The sequence below is a fragment of the Macrobrachium nipponense genome, chromosome 3 (genome assembly GCF_015104395.2).
Source record: "Macrobrachium nipponense isolate FS-2020 chromosome 3, ASM1510439v2, whole genome shotgun sequence".
In the NCBI taxonomy this organism is placed as follows: domain Eukaryota; kingdom Metazoa; phylum Arthropoda; class Malacostraca; order Decapoda; family Palaemonidae; genus Macrobrachium; species Macrobrachium nipponense.
This window is the reverse complement of record NC_087202.1, coordinates 50,406,907-50,432,430: the sequence shown is the minus strand read 5'-3', so window position 1 is coordinate 50,432,430 and position 25,524 is coordinate 50,406,907.

Genomic DNA, 25,524 nt, shown 5'->3' with positions numbered 1-25,524 from the left:
CTCTCTATCTTCTCTCTCTCATCTCTCCATCCATCTTTCTCTCCGCGGCACACCTCCCCCCTCCATTGCCTAAGGCAATCAGATCAGACACGGAACTTAAAAAATAATCATTTATTTAAAAGCAAAGTATTAGCTAAATTAACTCAGGTTCTTAACAGAATGATTAAAGGAAATGTTAAACTCAAAGTCCAAATAACTCAGATAACCCTTGGTAATTAATCAAATAGCTAACATTAGTTTAACCATAACATTAGGCATAGTCGATATAGTCAGTACACCAATTAAGTCACCATATTCAATACCCCTTTCTCCAGATCAATTCCCCTTTCTCCAGAACTGCCTGTTAGAAGACAGGAGAATGCTTCGATAAGCACAAGATAATAATCAAAGATCATATGAAATAAAACATCTCTGAAATAAATATTCAAATGCAATCCAGTCACATCTTTGGCCCAAAAAATAAATATGCTTACCCATTCAACACAGTATGCACAACACTTCTCTTATAGAATACTTTGCAGAAGTCATCTTGGCTTCTCGCCTCTCTCTTGTACAGATCTCCCCTTCATGGTAATGCTACATCTATTATGTAAGGAAAAGCTCGCATGCAAGCACGAACTCACACATATTGTCCACGCCCCAGGTAACTGCCTAGAACTAGTGTCAGAAAGCACCTCTGCGATCGCCCGTAGCAACAGGACATGCACAGATCTGTTAAGACAGCAATTTTGATATCACTCCACCCGAGGAAGGATGCGTTAGCACTTCCAAGTCTTGTCACTTGGACCAGTCTCCAAGGGAAGTTAAATGATGACTCTACATTCCAAGAAACGTCACAGCATCTCACATTACAACTGTGTTTAAAATATATTATTAATTATAGCCCTCTTTTATGTAACACACACACACACACACACACACACACACACACACACACATATATATATATATATATATATATATATATATATATATATATATATGTGTGTGTGTGTGTGTGTGTGTATATATATATAAACTATTCAATCGATTAACGCAGCAAATCTTTGGGGAAAAGGGCATTTGGTGAAAAATGTTATACATTTAAAACGTACCACAATTTTTCGGTCTTTTTCACCTTATCTTTCCTTCCCTTTACTGTTGCAATGTACACGCCAAGAATTAATGGGTCAAACATAAGGATAAATCACTTCTGCTCGACTGAACCGACACATGGAATTCTGGAAGAAAAATGTTTAACCCAGAAAACGAGTCTTATTCCTCTCCGCTAACAGTTTATGTTAACAACAGGGCTCAAACATTGATATTAAGTTTCTCTGCTTGATGATAAGAGAAACAGACTGATTTATAATGATAAATGTATTTCAGATACTCCCAATATGGTAATCGATAGAATCAAATGGTTTCTTGTTACGTAGGTAAATACAAAGAGGACCTTGTTCATTTTTAAGACTGCAAATGTTCACCAACAGATTTTATTATATTTCTTTTGGATATTCAAGACAGTTTCGAATAAAACGCTTGGTATACTTATAATTACTACAGAACTTCAGTAATAACCCAGAAACTTTAGGACTAAATATATGTATTCCTTGATATTTTCAGAATATCTCGAAGAATACTGATCACCTGAATAAGACGCTTTTCGAGGGGGGAAAAAAATAATAAGAAAAAATCTTCAGGCGACTGGGAAAGATTTTATGGCCATTTAGGATTTCTGGGGATTGGGGAAGGAATTCATCACAATCGAGGAATTACGGAATAGCGGAAAGCCGAAGCTTTTGTTATTCCGTTTGTACTTTACTGCCAGATGGTTTTATTGTTTTGTGAATGTTTCTGTGCAATGCCCGCGGGTGAGTCTAGCCTCCCCTTCTTCCCATTTTCATATAAATATATATATATATATTATATATATACTATATATACTATATATATCATATATATAATTATAGTTATATATACATATATATAGCACTATGATATATAATACACACACACCATATTATATATATATGTATAGTATATGTATGTATATGATATATATATATATATATTTATATATATATATATATATATATATAAGATATATTCATATAATATATATATTATATATATATATATATATAATGTCTATTCGAATAGAAACATATATATATATATATATATATATATAATCTATTCATATATATATATATATATATATCTATTCGAATAGGACATAATAATATATATATATATATTCATTCGAATAGACATATATATATAATATTATATATATATATATATATATATATATATATATATATATGTTTATTCGAATGAATTTATGCATGTCCGAACATACCTCGCCGCTTACATTGTCAGCCAATTGCCTTGTCGACAAGTGAACGTTGTATCTAATTCCGATAAATTTGAATAAACTGAATAGAGTCGCTGGGCGGAAAAGGAGGAAATATTGGGGATGAGAGACTTCTGATCGTTTTCAACATTGTTGTTGATCATCCAAAGGAAAATACCATTCGATATGCAGATTAGGTCTTAGGTCTAGCGATTCCGTTTATTCTTCTCCAAATCTTTCCATTTAAATTCCAATCTCTCGCACGTTGGCACACAGAACAGACGCTGACACGGACAGACACAGGTACATACAGCTACCTACACATACACACACACATATATATATACAGATACACATATACATATGATGTGCTCGTATGCGTTGCGTGTAAGCATTCATACAGTGCTTGTCCGTGTGCGCATCTGTACTTCCGTGCGCGTAAATACGAGTTTTTAGCAGTATGAGATATATATCTATCTATATATATATATATATATATATATCCATATATATATATAGACATATTATACAATATACATATATATATATATATATATATATATATATATATATATATCTAATAAAAACATATATATATATATTTAATATATATCTATATGTATATATAGATATATGTATATAATACTATATATATGTATGTATATGTATATATGTATATATATATAATATATGTGTATATAATATATATATAGATAGGATATATATATCTATACTGCTAAAAACTCGTATTACGCGCACGGAAGTACAGATGCGCACACGGACAAGCACTGTATGAATGCTTACACGCAACGCATACGAGCACATCATATGTATATGTGTACTGTATATATATACAGATACACATATACATATATATATACAGATCACATATACATATGATGTGCTCGTATGCGTTGCGTGTAAGCATTCATACAGTGCTTGTCCGTGTGCGCATCTGTACTTCCGTGCGCGTAAATACGAGTTTTTAGCAGTATAGATATATATCTATCTATATATATATATATATACATAGATAATATATATACATATATACATATACAGATATATATATACATATATATATATATATAATATATATATATATATCTATATATCATATATACATATATATTATATATATATATATATATATATATGTATATATAGTATATGATATATATATTATATATATGTATGTATATGTATATATATGTATATATATATATGTGTATATATATATATATATAGATAGATATATATATCTATACTGCTAAAAACTCGTATTTACGCGCACGGAAGTACAGATGCGCACACGGACAAGCACTGTATGAATGCTTACACGCAACGCATACGAGCACATCATATGTATATGTGTATCTGTATATATATATGTGTGTGTGTATGTGTAGGTAGCTGTATGTACCTGTGTCTGTCCGTGTCAGCGTCTGTTCTGTGTGCCAACGTGCGAGAGATTGGAATTTAAATGGAAAGATTTGGAGAAGAATAAACGGAATCGCTAGACCTAATCTGCATATCGAATGGTATTTTCCTTTGGATGATCAACAACAATGTTGAAAACGATCAGAAGTCTCTCATCCCCAATATTTCCTCCTTTTCCGCCCAGCGACTCTATTCAGTTTATTCAAATTTATCGGAATTAGATACAACGTTCACTTGTCGACAAGGCAATTGGCTGACAATGTAAGCGGCGAGGTATGTTCGGACATGCATAAATTCATTCGAATAGACACACACATAAAAGAACATGCAGATAGAAAGCGAGACTAAATCTAAGTACATAAATCGACAGGCTTACAAACAAATATTCAAAAGATCAAACAGGCACACACGCAGACATGGAAATCAGTCACCTGGACAGGCCCAACAGACACACCGAAGAGATGGACAATTTACCGATATATCAAAAAGAAAATCAACCCTATAATGTTTCCCAAGAACGAAATGACCAGTTCAAAATAAGGCTAGTTTTTACTGGGAATACAGTACAACTGGTAAATAAAAGACAGACGGATAGAAAGGCATTCAGAGTGACAAGCAGAGGCTTTTAGAAATACCATACCAAAGCAATCAGTGAGATAGGAAGTCAGAATGAAAATCAGAATAGTTCGTATTTCAGATATCTTAGACGTTCGTTCCCAAATAGCGCATAGAGAAGACGAGGAAGAGTGCATCCAAAGACAGAGTAGCATGAGTGCGTTAACCTTTGTGTAAGAAAGCATTAAGGCGAATTTCAAAGCGTGGACGAAAAGCCGAAAAATGTCACGTCAAAACAAAGAGAAAAGACAAGAAAACGCATACAAAAAAAACAATGATTAATCATTGGATTCCATATGAAATACAGTTCTCTGAACTTCCTAATTCACTTATCATTATCATTATATAAGTAGATACTCCATCAACAAACGCCTTTCTACCAGTGACCGAGCTTGAATTGGCTATAGTATATGTCCATCTAGATCACTTCATCAGAAAATATGCGCAAAGGCAGATAAATGGGACGTGACGAGACGGGGGCCAGACGTACCCTGACCCAGACGCTACCAGAAGTGACCTTTAAAGCACTGAAGGGGAAGGACAGGTAATGGCCGGGCCATTGACCTAGTCTGAGGTGGATGAATCATAGCCGGGGCAGGAGGAGGGCCGAGGGACCCCTTCAACGGAATCACCTTCCCATGCTAACGAGCTCCTCAATATCAGGTACCAAAAACGATCATTACTTTGTCTGTAGGATCCTAGGGGCGTTGCCGATCTGGGTCAGTCTATAAAAAGGAAATGTTTCGGAGGACTGGTGCCCCTTCGGGCCTATCTATCGTCTCAGGGCTTCTTGGATATTTCTCGGATGGAAGATGTTTGCTAAAAATAGACCGGAGGAGAAATTTCCGGGATATTGCTGCGATCACGACAAGTGCGGAGAAATGATTCTCTGAAAGCGCAGAGGACTTGTTGGAGCCTACAGGGGGGCCTTTTCCTTTGCTCTTCACACGTTTTACATTACGCTCTCCATACATTGGTTTATTTACTTTCATGCACATTTTATTATACCTGTCTTCTCTCGGCTCTTTATGTCTCTGTCCGCGTACGGACACTTCTCTGGAAGCTTGGTTATCAAGTCAATGGTCATTCGGGTATAGTGCACGTGATTGTGTGCACATAGAAAACAACTGCAATAATAATATAATAATAATAATAATAAAATAATAATAATAATAATAATAATAATAATAATTATCTGTCGACAGAATCTGTGTGAATAAGTTAGTTTTCTGTCACAGCCTCAATCCATCGTGTCCCGACCTCCTCTCTCTATCTCTGTGGAGAACCACTTCATTTATTTCTTTCACTTCATCGTTAAAAAAAAAAAAAAATTGTCCTTTCACCTCTTTCTCCCCCCCCCTCTCTCTCTCTTTTGGACGTCGGTCACTTCATCAACATTTGTTTTTGTACATGCAACTTCCCCGGCAGATATATACTTAGCTTATGTCTCTGACGTCCGACAGAATTTCGAATTTCGCGGCACACGCTGCAGGTAGGTCAGGTGATCTACCCCCCTGCCGCTGGGTGGCAGAAATAGGAACCATTCCCGTTCTAGAACCAGATTTTCTCTGTCGCGGTAGTGTCAACATATGTTGTTGCTACCTCCTGACTTGATTTTCGTTTTTCATCGCCATCGATCTTCTGGGCTGTCTTTTGCAGGGAAGTACTGGGTCTTTGGTTCGGCATACGCTTTTATTAACTTTTTAATGAATTTGGCTTCGAAAATTTCGAAGAATATATGACTTGTAACTACCGAAATTTTCGGTAGACACTCACATAGTTTGCAAGAAAGGGAAATATTAATATTTATTCATTAATACGTGTAATAAGTGTTAGAATTGATTGAGGAAATATACTGACTTCCTACTTTAGGGAGTCAGTAAAGCATGTAACTAGATACGTTTCTTTTAAAAGTTTTTTGGAAACTCGTACTAACGAGCAATTAGAGTATTAACAGTACTAGTAGTGTTGCATCCTCATCACCTTCTTACTTCGCAGAAACTTCAAATTCATAATTGCAATTTGAAGACAAGGATTGTGGCTCAAAATGCGAGCTATTGAAAGGTAAGAAGTGATTACTAGTGTTCCCCATTGCAGTGGAGGGTGCGTCTGATCGGCTCTGTCTCGCTCCCAGGCCTAGACCTCTTTCAAGCTCCCAAGCCCAGGGGAGAAGGAATGTCGAAAGTCGTAAGGAGGTTTCAGAGAATCCCCACCGGTCAGGCGTCCCCTCGGCAGGTTCTATAGAGCGTCCCAGACTGCCAAGGATAGCCATTGAAAAGGCATCCTTAAAAAAAAAAAGTGCGTCTCTTCATCTTACATCCGAAAAGACAAAGAATGTATATGTTTTGATGATCTAGCGCGTTCTCTGAAAACTAAGAGAACACTGAGCAAGAGCCAGCCAGGAACTTAGGAAGCCGCGTTCCAGCAAGCTAGCGTGAGCCACGTTCCAACAGCCAGCAGCGAGCCGCGTTCCAGAAAACGGACTAGCGCGAGCCGCGTTCCTACAACCAAACGCGAGCCGCGTTCTAGCAACTGAGCGCGAGCCGCGTTCTAGAAAATTTTTCTTGGCGCAAGGCGCCTTCAAAGAGACGAAGCGCCAGCCTGGCGCAAATTGCGCCAGAAAAACAGACGGCTAGAGCAAGGAGCCTTATAGTACAGTGGCAATCAGAATGATCCTTCCATTGAACGTTTCCGGGCAAGAGGCTCTTTCTAAAAGGGGTCTAGTAGGCGCTCGGAACTATCAGGGCGCACGGGACCTTCCACGCAAGCGAACGTTCCAGGAGCGAGTCTCCTTTCTAGCGTGCGGAACATTCCAGGCGCGCGGAACTATCCAGGCGCTAGGCGCAAGGAGCCAGGCGCCAGAATATTCCAAATCTTCTTATGAGAGAGAGGTCAGTCGCGAGGCTCCTCTTTGAGTTTTTAACTTGAGCAACTTTCCCCTGGCAAAGGTGCAAGATGTCGCACAGGCGGCCGTCGCGTTTGTCAGAAGGATTCTGATACCAAGAGAAGCCATTTTTTTCATTATTCAGAAGACTCCTGTGTTTGGCAGTTCCTCTCAATGCGGACTCTCTCCTTCATTCATGCTCTTCCCTCGTTATGAAGAGGCAAGAGCTTTGGGAGTTTTTCTTATAAGAATCTCATCGACGTTTGGGTATGATGGCGGATAGGAAATATCTACTTCCTTCCGTAAACCCTACAGATGAACAGGAATTCTGTCTCTTCCGCGATTTATGAGGAAATCACGAAGATTTAAAGAGTTCCTGGATTAACTTCCTTCCTTAAGGAGATATATATACTCTTTCTATCATTCTATTAACGAAAAGAACGAAGACAGTAAAAAGGAAGGACTACGCTTAAAAGGATTGTTAAGACAACACCTACTTAGCTTCTAGATTTATCGAAGTCTTGTTTCGCTTAAATATGCATGAATAAGAACTTCCTGAAGTTCGATTATAATTTTATAAGATTCCTTTATTTAATGGAGTAGCTGGCAACTCTGGAAGAGTAAGGCCAGACGGCTAACGGAGACTGCTATCGCGCCTTAGAGAGTATAGAGACCAACGCAGTAACATGTAGGTGTCGGTCATAAGTGGTTGGTTACATGTCTCTCTCCTGCGGGATGGAATAACTAACCGTGTCTCTCCCCTACAATCGCGGTTTTAGCCTCGGATTGAGGGGATAGTTAAGCAAACATAAATAAAATATTGTCTGCCTTTTGCTAAGAAGCTTTCAATAAGAAAGATATTACAACATTTCAATGCTGTTTACCGTAGGTAACATTATTAAAGGATTCTAACGCAGCGGAACTCTATATTATATGATGCTCTTCATGCTACGAAAAGCATGGCTTATTAGAGTACATGCTTAGTGAGAAGATGAATGTAGTAGAAGAGAATCATTTTAAGACTACGGTATGGTCAAGTCTTATGCACATACCGAGGTTAACTACAGAATTCCTAGTATCCTTACAAAGGTTTCCTAGATTAATGCTGTTTACCACAATGTGACAGTGTTATAAAGGATTCTAATACGGCAGAGCACGATATAATATAATTCTCTCATCCTTTCGAGAAACGCACACAACCTTTTTAGAATCGGATATTGCTCAAGAGAAGATGGGTGAGTCGGATGGGAAACATTCTCTTAGTGGCAGAAGTTGTTTTTCCTACTAAGAACGGAATTAACACGTGAAGGATGTCGAGTACCATAAGGGCACAGATGTTCTGGCACATAACCTTAAAAGAACTAGAAGGAAGCGCCAGCCTGGCGCAAAGCGTCAGAAGCGCCAGCCTGGCGCAATGCGCCAGAAGCACCATCCAAGATATTTTCTCGTTTTAGCGAGTTATTAACCTAAGAGTCCGGTAGTGGTTGGTTTGGTGTTTGCTTCTCACCTCGGTGGTCGCGGGTTCGATTCTCGGCCATTCCATTGAGGAGTGAGAGATGTGGATTTCTGGTGATAGAAGTTCACTCTCGACGTGGTTCGGAAGTCACGTAAAAACACCATACAAACAAACCAGTAGCCTCTCGGAGGCTCGGTAACGGCAAGATTCGTTCCTGATTTCGTTACCCATTTAATCGGAAAGGGGTCGCTTACAAGGAATGATGAAATGATTTATTTTAATCACTTAGGCCAATTCCACGACTCTCTCATATCGCAAAGCGCATCGAGAATCTCTTTTTTCGCCCCTGTTCGCGTTAACAAAAGAGAACCTATTTGGGAACAGACACGGAAAAACGTAACGATCCTTAAAGGTTCGATGCAAGATTTGCATGTCCGTGAGAACCTTCTCGATCGAAGATAATAACTGTTAACGTATGTCTAACATTTATTGAAAAGAGTTTTGAGAACCTGCGGAAAGTCTTCTTCATAGATCTCTTCGCAAGGTAGAAGACGAACAGGCTTCCTATAGACTGCTTCCTTTTCCTCGAACCAAGAGAGGTAGCAATATACGACATCTTTAATTTAAAGAAGGGGAATAAACTTTAGTCTTTTTTCCCCTAGTTTTAAATTTTTAACAGATATTAAGATAAATGGGCGTCAAAGGAAGAGAGGATGAATGCCTCATTTTGGCCTTAGAGAGGTTGGATTCACAGAAGTCACGTTCTTCTCACAGCATGTTTCGTAAGGCTTTTCCAAGAGTATCTGGATATTCTATCAGAATCTATTATAAATAGACCTGAAAAACCTCTCCACTCTGAGTCTTTCCGCGTGCAGACTGACCAGAAGTGGACATGAATGAGAGGATTTTTCAAGGTAAATGACAATAGTCATGGTAGAATTGCTGCAGATCGTGCTAGATGGAATGAGGAAACTGTCCTCTTCCGATACCTCTGTGAACCACATAGCGAGGTTCTTTCTTCACTTTCAGAAGAATCACCTAGGTATATATCTGCTATCAAAGAACGCAGTAAAAGGCTATACTCTGTCTCTACAAGGGGAATTAGAGATAACAGAAGATTAAGATCTTCGGGATCTTATACGATACCGCAATACGACAAAGAGTAGGATATCATGTACTTCGAATGGGATCTTTTGTGGCCACAGATTCCGTGTTCCGACAAAATGGAACTGCTCCTCATCAAACTTCTTTGAGAAAGTTTATGAAGGAATTCTTTGTTTCTCTTAGCCCTAAACGACCAAGAAGACAATTGAATTTTTTGTGCATTGAATCTCGCATCAGATTCAATGGAGACTCGGCAATGGGTTCTTGCCAGCATAGTATGTCTGGCAAAAGAACTAAAACCCTCTATTCCTGACGCAACGCTTTCAGATAGAAGTTTCGTTGCCCAGGCAGGGTACTTACTTTTTCATCTACAGAAGAAGAGATGTTTAAACGTTGCCTACAGAGTCTTCGGGTGCGATGAGGGCTCGAAATGCTTCCCAGAAGGTATTCAGAAGGATACAATAAGAGCTAGAAATCAGGGTTCCGCCCAATTTCAGCTCGGAGTCTCCTTCGACTTCCAGACTCCTTCCCTTCCTTCGGGCAAGGATAGGGAAGATTCTGCAACGAGGAACCTCATCAAACATGTAAGAAGGGATCTCGTTAGCAGAGGAAGTATTCACGAAGGATCCTCCTCGGAGGAAGACTCTTCTCTCTCGTATTGTTAGATATCCTGTCGTCTACTGGATGTAGCTGACTACAATCACCTCCCCTTGCCAGGGGCCAAAAGATCAAAGGGGAAGAATTTCTTCCACCCTTCTCCAGTCTCCTGATAGACTATGTGGTTGTTCAGGACTCTCGGACAATGTAGCGCCAGCCAGGCGCCAAATGCCAATACAGGCGAAAAACGCCAGAGGCGGACAGTTCCAAGGAACTCTGTCATGGTCGGATACTGAGAAGGAGCGGGCCTCCAACCTGGCGCAAATGCGCCAGAGGCGAACAAATCGGACAGATATAAGAGTGTCCGATGTGGACATCGCCAGACAGCCTAGAGACTCTTCCAAGCTCGAAGCTCCAGCAAGTGTGGAGGAGCCAAGCCAGGCGCGAGGCGCCAGCCAGGCTCTAGGAGCCAGCCAGGCTCTAGAAGCCAGCCAGGCGCCATCCAGGTGCCAGGCTCCTTCAAGGCTAGCTCCAGTCAGGATTGAGGATCCATCCAGGCGCAAGGCTCCTTCCAGTAAAGAGAAACCTAAAGCTCTGTCATGTAAGAGGGCTAGTCCCCATTGATATGATACAGGTAAGGCTCTGCCATGTAAGTGGGTCAGCCCCCATTGGCACGATCCGAGAAGGCTCTGTCGTGTAAGCGGGCTAGCCCCCATTGACATGATCCAGAAGGGTTTGTCAGTCATAGGTCCCTACCTCGCTGAAACTCTTGAGGCATGCAGACTCATAGACTGTAATCATGAAGTCTTCTGCCAAGCCAGGCGCGAGGCGCTACCCAGGAGGGAGGAGCCAATCAGGCGCCAGCCAGGCGCGAGGCGCCATCCAGGCGCGAGGCTCCAGCCAGGCTCTAGGCGCCATTCAGGCGCAAGGCTCCAGCCAGGCGCGAGGCGCTAGACAGGCGCTAGGCGCCTGCCAGGCACGAAGCGCTAGCCAGGCTCCAGGCTTCACCCAGAAGAGATCTATATCAAAGAATGCCCTGGCCTTCTTTGAGACAATGTGATCTCCTAAGCACTTGACAAGTGCATTGATGATTCCTTCAAACAGCTGAGAATTAAAAGCGCATGAAGTGCGAGCTTTTCTGAATTCTTGTTCTTTCTTAACAATATGTCATAAGGACATATTAGCTGTCACATACGGGAGATTGCAACTCTGTGTTGACTTCCCATATCCGAAGGATGTCAAGATAACCTACGAGAGATCCTTCTCTCTTGGTTGATACGTGTCTGCGGATACATTGCTGGGATAGGGAGCCGATACTGATCCTTAACTAGTGAGTTAAATTTTATTTAGCGTCGTGTTTTTTCTTTGGGTTGTTTGAAAGGAGTTTGGGGATAACTCTTTTCAACTTAAGCACTAACCCTCGTGTTAGGATCAGGTGATCGGGATCGGTGTTGTGCTCCTTAATTATGCCACTAGGCATAGGCATATTGTCATGTAAGAGGCTCTGTCGAGTAAATGGATAAGACCCCATCGACAGACCCACAAGAACTCTTAGCCATAGGTCACATCCTCGCTGAGGCTCTTGAGGCGAAGCAGATTCCTAGGCATTAGCCATGGAATCTTCCGCCTGAACAAGTAGGAACCAAGGTTTTATTTTTTTTTATTACCTACAACGTATGTTGTTTACCTGTCTATTCAGTAAATAGTTGTCTCTTACCCACCACCAAGGGTGTCAATCAGCTAAGTATATATCTGCCGGGGAAGTTGCATGTACAAAAATGATATTGTTAGAATACAATAAAGTTTTGTACATACTTACCCGGCAGATATATACGATGAATGGCCCACCCAGCCTCCCCTCAGGAGACAGGTGGAAGAGAAAATCTGGTTCTAGAACGGGAATGGTTCCTATTCCTGCCACCCAGCGGCAGGGGGGTAGATCACCTGACCTACCTGCAGCGTGTGCCGCGAAATTCGAATTTCTGTCGGACGTTAGAGACATAAGCTAAGTATATATCTGCCGGGTAAGTATGTACAAAACTTTATTGTATTCTAACAATATCATTTCTCCCTTCCCAGCCCATTCGTCTTTGTCTTTCTGTTTGGCAGTGCCCTTGTCCCTATTTTGAGGGCCAGTTTTATCAATTTTTCCTTCTTCCTTAAATTAACTTCGTCTTCCTGTTCTCTCCACCTCCCTAGCAAGATTTCGGGCACTTCATCCAGTCGTGAAGCTATTCCCAGAATTCCAGTGCCTTCTGAATGACAAATATTCCATCATGCGTTCCAAGTACAAATCCCTCATCATTCATCAATATGCTCGCCTCTCCTAACCTTCGTTGTCTCCGAGCGCAGAGCGCAAGCAATATCCCTCAATAAGAATCGCAACATTTCTGAATTTGTGTTCGGGAGATCCCTCTGTGTCAGAACCCCCCCTCATATGCATGAATTTATTGCTACGTTCTAGGAAAGCAAGAACGTCCATTTTCCCTGATAAATGGGGAGGAAATTCTTTTTGGGTCTGAGATCAAAGGAGGGAATTTTGCTTACGCCCTTTGAAGCATAAACAAGAGAAAGGATATCGAAAGATATCGACGTCTCCTTCAATAATGGCTGACAGGTTTCTGTTCGAAATGTCTCAGGGGTTTAGGTTTAATTCGAAGATCTGTGTTTTTCTCTCGTAATAAATTCTGATTTCTTTTCTGCTCCTCGCTCGCTTGTTGAAGCAGCATCGGGCGTCTGTCTTTCCTTGGAAATACCTTCATGAAATACTGTGCTGAAAAATGCTTTTTGTAATAGGATTTAAACTGAGTAAAGGTGCTTGAAAGTCTTCCTGTCTTTGTGCAAGTTTGCATTCGCACAAACGCACGCACACACACACAAATCGGGCACGCGTGACCACACACATAAATATATGTACTACACTATCTAACATTGGCGGTTTATAGTAAGGTACGAGATGATATACGCTGGCGTCTAACCTAATTTTATTTCTTTCTACTTTAAACTGAGATTCCAGAACTTCATGAATGCCAGAGATGCGACATTAATGAGACGAATCTTTGAAGGACTTATCATTCTGTTCCAGAAATGTCAATTAATTTGAGAGTCCTTCAATGCAGTGTTGAGTTTTGAATTTACCGACACTTCGTGTGATATCTGCTGGCTGAAAATGAGAGAGAGAGAGAGAGAGAGAGAGAGAGAGAGAGAGAGAGAGAGAGAGAGAGAGAGAGAGAGAGAGAGAGAGAGAGAGGAAAATAAAAAAGTTAACGTAATTAAATTTTAATCATGATTTTCGAATAAAGCATCTACGACGAAAGTTGGAACGATTAAGGGAGATGAAGAAATAAATACAGTCAGCAACGTCAATTCATCCTTGTCAATGAAACTTCCAAAATTGGGAAAATCAATTAGGAAATGCGATTCAATTAAGATGAGAAGCATGGTAGAACGTTGGAGTAGCCTACATTTAAACAACTGCGCTTCTCTGTTATCATTTCAAGAAAAATATTATCTATGGGTATTGCTAATCGTTTAATATTGTCTCGTAAAATAATGGCTGTCGTACCATAACAGCAGAACTCTTCTGTAATCTCCATTTGCTATCATCTCCTAAAAACGTGAACATATATGATAAAACATTTTCTGTTTATATCATTGTTATGAAGGCTTTGGGGCAAGCAATTGATTTCAATCGAATTCTTATTACGCAGACTAAATTTTATACCACTTCATTCCACCTGCAGAGTAAAAACGGCAAGATTGCTTTTTTTAAATTTCACAATAGACGACTTACACACATGAAATTCATATATTGATAACTGGTGATGCTGGGCACATAACGTAGCAGCTATACTGAACTTTGCGGAAAGCTGAAAAAAATAATAATCTCCATATTTTCAATGTGTCATTTCCTGTCAAATGAAAGATAATACACTAATCCTATCCATATACAAATTAAGTAGTGGTGACTACGTTTATTTGGTTGATTAATTCAAAACCAATTTTACATCATTCTTAAGTGACCCTCAAACGATGCTACTCTCATTTGACACAAGTTTTCGGAATCTCAAGATAGCATTAATGATGAGTCACAATAGCGAATGAATGAACCTTTAAAAACTATGATATGACTGAACTAAAATTCCGTTTACACATACACCTTCTGTTAAAATTTCAAGCGAGAGAGAGAGAGAGAGAGAGAGAGAGAGAGAGAGAGAGAGAGAAGAGAGAGAGATAGTTGGGGGGGGGGGGGGGGCGGTGGCGTTGGTGGCTGGTTGTAAAATGCATATGACTTCGTTGCTCCCAAGATTCGGAACTAGTCTAAAATTCAAATCTAATTTTCTGGGTGACAGCAACGGTTTCAGAGAAAAATCTACAGACTGGGACAATGAGAAAGGCATTTCAAGGAAAACGTTCTCCTACCTCTACAAATAATAATAATAATAATAATAATAATAATAATAATAATAATAATAATAATAATAATAATAATAATAACATGCTGGAAGAAGCCCATCATTAATACAGGTTTTATTGATAATTATGGCTATTTCGGCCACGTTTATTTTGTAAAGAAATTTCTCTATTCTTCTTATTACTGACTTTTCTTCTGTACTCGAGTTGGCTATTAAAACGCCAAATGGGGGATTCATGTCACCAACGTGGTATTTGTCAAATTGAATATATTATACAAAATGCAGTACAAATTGGATCTTAAGCCTATCAACATGTTTACGGAGGCTCTTGCGGTAAAGACTTATAATACTAAAAAGAAAAAAAAAGGAGACAGAAAGAAAGCGAGCCAATTCAGTTCTGTCTAAAATAACCTTCGGATACAAAACAATCTGCATAAATTCCCAATACCCATAAGCCAATAGGAATAAACGTTTCCCACAAAGGAGAAAATTCTGAGGCAGCATATCTTTTTTTTTATCAACAATAATGAAAAAACGTATCGATTTATTCTTCTGTTTATATGTCGACCATTAAAAAAAAAAAAAAACACGCACACACCCGGTTAAATGTTTTTCGAAATGGTAAAGGAACGGAACCTTATTCTTTTGTCTTAATCCAAGCATGACTAAAACGTGATAAACAGAGACAAACAGACAGACAGACAGAGAACAGACGCTAACGCTGAGGAAAAGGCGACTCCCTCTCTTGAAATTGGGTGATAGATTTAGAAAATAGAATCCGAGCTTTGGAATTCTGTTATTCAACAGAATTCCAAAGGTCGTAGCCTCCAGATTACCGATTCCTACAAAGTAAAGACATAATCAGTCCATGAGAATGAGTGTCAGCGTTGAATTTATGATATTATCAGTGATGGTATGATACACAAGGTATTTTTGTCACTGCATAACCCTGAGCAAATTAAGTCATTCCTTTGGCAGTATTAAATATTACCAGTTTAAATTTCATTCACAAAGATAGAATGACCTTTCATTACATGTATGTACATCATCTTTGGCATCGTATGACGTTGGGGTGGGTCTGCAAAGCAGTACAAGTCATAAAAGCACGTCGGCTACTTATCACACACACATCACAAGCAAGTTGCATACAAGCCAATGACTTATTGGTAGTCCTAAGCAGCGTTTCATACGATTACCCAGCACTTGCCAAAGATCCGTTCTCCACTCACAGTTGATGACTTGTTTCCAATAAGTTTGTGACATATAAGTGATAAGTTACTGACATGTGTTTATGACATTTTGGATAGTAGTGTGGACACACCTTTAGATACTCCTGTGATGTAAGTCTTGTTTTTGTGTCAACTATTTAGCTATGAACGCGTTGTGGACTCACTTTCCTTGCTTCCGTTTGACTATTATTTAAATCAATACCCCTCACTGATGCCGAAACTTGGTGATATTCTTTTCCGATTATAAGGATACTGTTGATGGAATTTTCCAAGGTAAGCCATATTGGTTTTGGCTTGTTCCCTATTGATGTAAATGGTCAGACATTAACAACAACAACAACAACAACAACAATAATATGACCATTGACTGGAAAATTGCAATTAGCAATCATTTGCTTGTTTTGTGATTTTGTCCATAATAATAATAATAATAATAATAATAATAATAATAATAATAATAATAATAATAATAATAATAATAATAAAGACAGAACTATCCTTTTCATTTGAATTTTCAAACATTCTCATCTTTTCCTATTTAGGAAAGTCCGGCTATCTAAGGGTCGGAGATCCTCGGGGACAGGGCTTGTCAAGGGGCGATAAGGAGTCGCATAATTGAAGGACGCGATGGAGGAGCAACTTTGGGAATAGAGGTTTGTCATCGACGGTCCCAGTATATGGCGGATGATGCTATTCCCCGACCAACTACTATGGGTTTCACAGACAGTGCGAGCACGTTTTTGGGAAATAACTCTGTAACGAACACTCGGATCAGTACGAGATTTTGTTATAGTGTATTACACCCAGTGGCGTAATCTAAAAGAGTATCATGAATCACTAATTGTAAAGAACAAAGACAATGCATAAATAAATCAGATAACTAGTAGGTAAAAACCGGGTGGATCATTAGATACATACAACAATGTAAATTATTAGATATATAAAAATTATATGAAATAAATTTAAACTGAAGCAACTTTCAGAGAGAGAGAGAGAGAGAGAGAGAGAGAGAGAGAGAGAGAGAGAGAGAGAAGGACGGGAGGGCGAGAGAGAGAGAGAGAGAGAGAGAGAGAGAGAGAGAGAGAGAGAGAGAGAAGGGACGGGAGGGCAGGAGAGGGAAGGAAAAAGGAGGGGGTGGGGTGGAAGGAGAGGGTAGGCGGAGCTTTTTTATGCTGTTGTGTTCGTACCCATTTCTGGCTAATCGAGTTTTTGCCTCTTGGTACAGGGACAAGTGTCTTTGTTCTTTATAATTAGTGATTCATGATTTCTTATAATTACGTCATTGGGTGTAATACACTATAAGAAAATCTCGCACTGATACGAGTGTTCGTTACAGAGTTATTTCCCAAAAATGTGCTCGCACTGTCTGTGAAATCCATAGTAAGAATGTCGATGATGACGATTCAACTCAGCGCTTTTGTTGGATGTTGATGTGGATTTATATTCGCTTGTTTATGAGTATTTTGTAAGAGTATATAAAATTGTTAATTTTGATTTAACTTCTATCTGATTCGTCTCTCGAGCTATTCCCAAACAGAGGAAATGGTTGCAGATAGAAAAAGGACACATATTGTCACAAACGTCGTATTTTGAAAACATAAAATGGTTTTTAAAGGATTGAATTTCTTTTTTCAATATAGCTATTTTCATCAATATACTGAACCTGTCGTTTATGACCATTATTTGACCCTAAATATCTAGGAAAAGCCCCCGAACCTGCCTGATCACCCACCAGATTCGAAATCTACGCAGAAACCAGACCTACAATATTTGCATTTAATTTTGTCGCCCCCTCTGGTGGCGATTCCCCCCTTCCCACCACTGGTCTTATTCTCTTTCACTCCTATCTATTTCTAGATGTTCCTATCCTCCTCTTTCCTAATATGTCACACTTACACACTATTTTTCCTCTTCACTATTCCCAATCAGTAAGTGTCACCTGCAATACTTCAGCCATTCGCCATGCAATTCTGATCTGTTTTCGTGCCCCATGACTCCATCCAAGTCCCGTTTGTACACAAGATAGTCATTCTCCCGTCTACGAAATCTATCGTATGCTTATGTTCCATCACAATAACTTCTAAATACTCCCACCGCTTTTATCTTTTATAACATTTATCCTCAATACTAGCCACTTACTTATTCCACTGAATGTCAGGCGCTATTCTGCGGCATTGTATGCGCCATAAAGGTTTTACCCCATTTACTTTGGAACTCTTCACAAATCTGATTCATAATGGAAACTTGATTGGCACACCTTTTTCCTGGTTACAACCAACACAGTAAATACCCTATCAATCAATTTGTCATGTGTCATTGTACCTCAATCCTTCCATATGCCTTCTCTAGTATAACAAGCAACTATTTTATACAAACAAACTCACACACACACACACGCACATACACACACACACACACACACACACACACACCACATATATAATATAGATATATATATACATATACATCGAGCTACTTTAATCGACTAAAAAAATTAAAACAGTTAAGCTTCTTATCTACTAAATAAAAAAAAAACAAAAATCCTCCTCGGTTAACATATATGAAAATATATTAATTTTCCGAGGAATCCGAGGTAGAGCGAATTAGATATTGAAGGACATTTGTAACTCGATGTGTAATGACGGTAATGTGATGTGACTTATATATAAATATGTGTGTTTTTTTTAATCTCTCTCTCTCTATCTTCACTGCTTACGTAAAATATATGTGTGCGTGTGTGAGTGCGGGCTTATTCATTGATTTATTCTCTGGCAATTGCTCCTTGGCCTTATAGAGCATCTGTGTGTGTTTGTGTGTGTGTGTGTATATATATATATATATATATATATATATATATATATATATATGTTCATATACGTTTATAGGGCAAATTTCAAATTTCAAATAAATAAGTCAAAATAAGAGGAAGCATGTCTCTCTAGTATCTGGTCGTGCAAGGCAAAGAACTTGAAGAATTTTCAATAAAATTCTCAATGTTAGGAAAAACACACTAATTGGGCTTTTGAAGTAATTAGGGAGGCTTTGATCCTGCAGTGTCGGAAATAAAATGAACATTTTACGTCAGCAGAGAGAGAGAGAGAGAGAGAGAGAGAGAGAGAGAGAGAGAGAGTAATTAGCACAGAAAAACACACATTATAATATATTTTATATATATAATATATATAATATATATCTAATATATATATATATATATATATATATAATATATATATACATCGAGCTACAAATGTCCTTTAAATATCCAATTTCGTTTCTCTTGGGTTCGAACCCACGAGAGGACGAAACTATTATCAACTACAAAATTCCCCTTCGGTTTACATATATGAAAAACATATTAATTCCGAGGTAGAGCGAATTGGATATAAAAGGACATTTGTAGCTCGATGTATTTATATGTATCATGATGATGTGATATTATATAATATATATATATATATATAATATATATATATATATTTATATATATAACATATAATATATACATATATACATATATATATAAATAAAAAACGGACATATGCCACGAAGGAAAATAAACGACGGATACTCCGTCGTTTATCTTCCTTCGTGGCATATATCTTCATTTATGGATTTATCACGTTCCTAACTTTCGTGATTCAGTTATACATACATATATATATATATATATATATATATATATATATATATATATATATATATATACTATACATAACCTGTTCTCCCCTTTAGCCTTAAGGAAATAGCATGGTAAAAAAATTACAATAAAATACCTGTTGGATCTTACACAAAGTCTTTCAATGTCCTCTTAGCTTCTCGACGTCTACACAATTTTTGGATACGCTTGTCCAAGGTCCTTTAAATATACTCGGAGTATATTTAGAGGACCTTGCGCTTGTCACTACAAAGCCTTGAATCCGAAATGAGGAACCGACAGAAACCCCGGCCTCTGAAGAGGAATAAGGAAAAAGAAAATATCATTAATAATGAAAAATGAATAAACGTTAGCAACGAAGACGACAGTTCTGTCTCATGATCTATGACGCAACAAAAAGTTTGCATTGACCTGAGAGACGAAAGGTAATCAAGCAGGAGACACACCACCTCATGTATCTACACAAACGAATCACCAAAGGTGCCCCACACAAGCACATTACTAAGCCGCTCATCTTTACATTGGGCGTAATATCATGTCCTGAATGTTAAACCCTTTTTATTCCAACGTTTCCTCCATTCTATTTAGCTGGTAATTTCCCCGCTTCCCGTTCCTGTATCTCCAAATTTCCTGATACAACTTTTTGACCACTATACCTTCATCCATCACTTGAGTTATCTAACCACTTTGAAACATATTCCCTTTTACTAAGATGTTCATCATTATCTTGTATCTATATTTCTCATCTTTTCAAGTCATTCTTTAAGTATGTACTTTAGATTTCATCTCAATGCCTTTCCTAGGTTTTCTTTCGTATGCTCTATTACAAAGCAATTTTTTTACATCCTAATTTCTTTACATTCTAATTTTTTATATTCTAGCTTTTACATCTTAATTTTTACACATTATATATTTTCTACATTTTATTTTTTTGACAGTTCTTTAATCCATAGATATTAAAGAGCCCCTGCTCCCTTCTTCACTTCGTTTAAGTTAGAAACCACCTCTTCTTTATGCCATTACCAGTTAAATTTACTTTTAAATGGCTATTTGAATAAGTCTCTTCTTTTCTCCCCTCTTTCACTTTATCATCTAACGTTCCATCTTATCTCTCTTTTACTTTTGCTTGATTCGTTTTCACCTTTAAACACTGGACTCTTTCTCCAGTTTCTACATTTTCTGTTCCCTATCGCCAGCTTTCTATTGTTTGGAAGGGGCGTTCATTACTGCAAAACGCGATCTTGTTAAAAAATGACAGATACTATTTTCCACAGATATATATCGTAGCCGAGATACCATCTATATTTTATATTTACCTTTACTGGAGAACTGAAAGACAAGACTTTTCCCTTTCTCCCTATCTCTAAAGCAGTTAAGCAGACACTGTCACAGGCACAATTTTTAACATTCACAGTCTTCCATACACTCCCACACGCAGACAAACACATTTATATGAAACGATGATGTAACGATCGATCTACTATGTCGTTCAGACCAAATGCAAAATCTTGGAAAAATTATGCAACACTCGTCCGCCCCCTTCCCCTGGCTGCGACGTACATTGGACTGTGGAAATCTTTGGGGAAAACATGAAAAAGAAAACAAATAAACAAAGGAATGAATAAGGTAAAAAGCGATAAAATAAGGAGTGAGTTTGATTGCATTTTCATTTCATGTGAATTTACGACCTTAGTGTGTCAGGTGGCCACTGTTGAAAAGATGCAGTCCCCCCCCCCCCCTCTCTCTCTCTCTCTCTCTCGTCTCCGTCTCTCTCTCTCTCTCTCTCATTGGGATTTTATTTTTTGACAGAAATGTAGTGATTTGTTCTTCCGTTCCGTTCATGGCTTGTTTCTGCAGATCTTGTAAAGAGATGATATATATATATATATATATATATATATATATATATATATATATATATATATATATCCTCCAAAAAGTAATAGTACAGCGTGGGGTTGCCATCCCATTTTCTACCTAGTAGATATTCACTAGGCTTACGTTTGTTTGTATGGTGTTTTTACTTTGCATGGAACCAGTGGTTATTCAGCAACGGGGCCAACGGCTTTACGTGACTTCCGAACCACCTCGAGAGTGAATCTCTATCACCAGAATCACTAGGCTTACGTACCGACCCTAACCGATCATTTTATATGGATTAGTAAAGCAGCAAGGAAGACATCCTCATTGCTTTATATATCCTTAAACAAAGAGGAATTTCATATACTGAAACCCTCCAAAACAATACCTACTCAACTGAAACTCCATAGGCTCATTAGCATGGCGTCAAACCTTCTATACTCATCGCACCATTCATTTCTCTGTGGCAAGGTCTTTCAAACTTTCTGGATATTACGACCTCTCTGTCCAAATTCCATTTGTCTAACACTTTATTGATCTTCCTTTCCTTCTTCCTCTCACCATTTCCTAATTATTCACATTTTCATTTATCGATTGTCCTCCATTCTCTCTACAAACCCAAACCACCTACAACCACTATAAACAAACAAATAAACATACAAATATACATACATACATACGTCAGTAATATAAGTTTTCCTAGGGGTTTCTCAGACGTCTTACCATTTGAGTAAAAATCAATCTAACTGTTAAAATTACGCTTTTGTCCAGATTTGGCAATAACTCCTGGTTTCACAACTTAGCATTTCCAACGAAAACGAACTATATAGTGAACTATGGTGGATGCAAAGTTTTGGAACACACCCCTCTCTTAAAACTGCCAATCGCAGCTTTGGATTTGATGGCCAATAAACTCCACAGTTTTGATGGTTATTAAACGCCTCTTATTCTGTGGCCAATAAAAGCTGTTATTTTCTTGGATACTAAAAGTCTTTGTTTTGATGACCACAAAGGCTATTATTATGATGGCCTTCGAAAATATTTTTGACGATGACTGAATTCCATTGTTTAAATGGCCACTAAAGGGAGGTTTAGCGTCCACTGAAGGATATTGTTTCGATGACAATCAAAGGCCATTGTTTTGGTTATAAGTAAAATTATAATTTTTAAAATAAACATTTCTAGGGTGACTGCCGGAGATCAATTAATTATTCAAGAAAAAATGTGATGTTGGATCCTGGAAAAAATTGTGACAAATCCCACATGGTAAATTTTTTTCGTGCTATGACAATACAAATGTCATATGGGACGTAATTCTCTCTCTCTCTCTCTCTCTCTCTCTCTCTCTCTCTCTCTCTCTCTCTCTCTCTCTCTCTGTCTCAGTAAATGGATGGGAAGTGACGTGTCTTGTAATGGGAAGGGGAGAAAGAGAAAACAAGAATGTCCTTCCAAAGGTTTTGCATAGGAAGCTTTCCTTATCATCAGTACCAAATTTCAATTCCCCTTTGGATTTTACTATTCAACATCTAAAGTGACTGTTTTGTAATCTTAGCTGAATGGAGAAAAAGAAACCACGATTTTATTAAATACAACGAAGCAAGATTTTATTTTCCCTCATTGTAATGTTGCACAAATTGAATTTGGTCAACGTCGCAAAAATTTCCCTTTAGTAATTGAAAATGAACAGGAGACGACAGCGTTCTAGTTGATATTCCAAATCTCTCTCTCTATACATACATACATACATACATACATATATATATATTATATATATATATATATACATATATATATGTGTGTGTGTGTGTCTGTGTCTGTGTGTATAAGCCATAGATGCCGTTCACTATTACCTCGGAAATAACTTACAGAGATAACCATTCTCAACCTACTTTGTAGAGGACTACTTAGGAAATTATGAAGCCTATTAGATTGTTCAAAATGAATATTATATATATCTATCTATCTATCCTATCTATCTATATATATATACACACACACATATATATATATATATATATATATATATATATATATATATATATATATATAATTTCCTTTTGAAGAACCTAATATGATTCCCAATTTCATAAGCAGTCTTCTATAAAATTGAATGAGAACGGCTATCTATGTAATGAGACAACTAGAAATGCAATATGTGACGGATATGTTCACAAGTACGCGCCAGAACATTTCACAAACTTTGATCTTTCGCCTTCTGGAGCTTTCTTTCTTGAGGTCGATCAAAAAAGGCGCCAGTTTGAGGCTGAATTGTTCCCGTGGTTCTTTTGTGCGTCACTCATCGTTTTTGGCCTTTGAAACTTTTCTCATAAAGTAGATTGACGAAACCTGAGGCGGGGTTTCTTATTCAATCCAGATGGCTGAAGGGGATACGAGCCTCAAAGAATTCTTCTTCTTCTTCCCTTTCTCTGTCAGTCATCGTCCTGGGAATCATGAATTCTGATTTTCGGTAAAAATAAGCCAGAGGGTGAATCTTTTATATTTCTCTTCGGGTTTATGAGTCATAACTGTGACCCAATGCCGCTCGCAATTGACTCCTAGGGGTTACTGGAGATTTGAGCACGGTTTTAGACATGGTTTAACTTCCAGGAAATAGAAATGTTTTAATTTTTTCCTTCTACGGGTAACGTTGTTTTGAACGTCAGCTATCACAATTGCTTCAACAATTCTAGTACCCTGTGCTGTTATTATTATTATTATTATTTTTGTCTATCACTGTCCTCCAATTCGACTGGGTGGTATTAATAGTGTGGGGTTCCGGGTTGCATCCTGCCTCCTTAGGAGTCCATCACTTTTTTTAACCATGTGCGCCGTTTCTAGGATCACACTTTTCTCTATGAGTCCTGGAGCTACTTCAACCTCTAGTTTTTCCAGATTCCTTTTCAGGGATCATATTATTATTATTATTATTATTTTATTATTATATTATTATTATTATTATTATTATTATTATTATTATTATTATTATTATTATTATTATTATTATTCAGAGAGAAAGTATATTACTATGAAACAAGTCAATTAGTTCATGAACTTTCTCAGCAAGTTACTGCACTGTATAATAGCTATTATCTTTAAGTAAAAGTGGATACAATCCAAGTTAGAATGAATTAAATAATGGTTAAGGGAGGGAAACGGAGTTATCTAATTTGCAAAGAAACGCTGTGCATTGCATGACTAAAATCATGACACCAAATGTTACAGAGAAGGAACACGAAAAACAGAATACTAAAATATCTCAATTATTAAGGGAGACCCAACAAAAATGCGTTTTAACGTTTTTTTTTTCGCCTGAGATTTGCATAGATGAATATTCATGTAGCCACGAAAAGGCTTCTTTGAAAGGAGTTTATGCCATACGTGTTGCAGCAGTAGTGGATGAAAATATTCTAAAGACAGGAAGAAAGCGATGGACCTGCATCTGAGAGAGGAAAGACGTAAAATCGTTTTTTTTTTTTAAGTTCTCTGTAGGAGAAAACTATTGTGTCGGCTTTTTTTCAGTCCATCCACAATTTTTTTTTGTCTGCCCTCAGATCTTAAAAACTACTGAGGCCAGAGGGCTGCAAATTGTTATGTTGATCATCCACCCTCCAATCATCAGACCTTACCAAATTTCAGCCCTTTAGACTCAGCAGTTTTGATTTTTATTTAAGGTTAAAGGTAAACATAATCGTGCGGTTGGCAACGCCATAGAACAAGCAACTACCGGGCTATGGCTGAAAGCTTCAGGGGCCTCGGTTCATACAGAAAACGGGGTTGCGCTTCATGTATCAATAGTAATAATGTACCATTTTATATAGTAATGAAAATAATGAAAATAATGTGGCTCACTATATAGCTAAACAATTTAGTCTCGATAGTTTGAACTTATCAATAAAATAAGGATACTAATGATAATATACAAAACTTTATG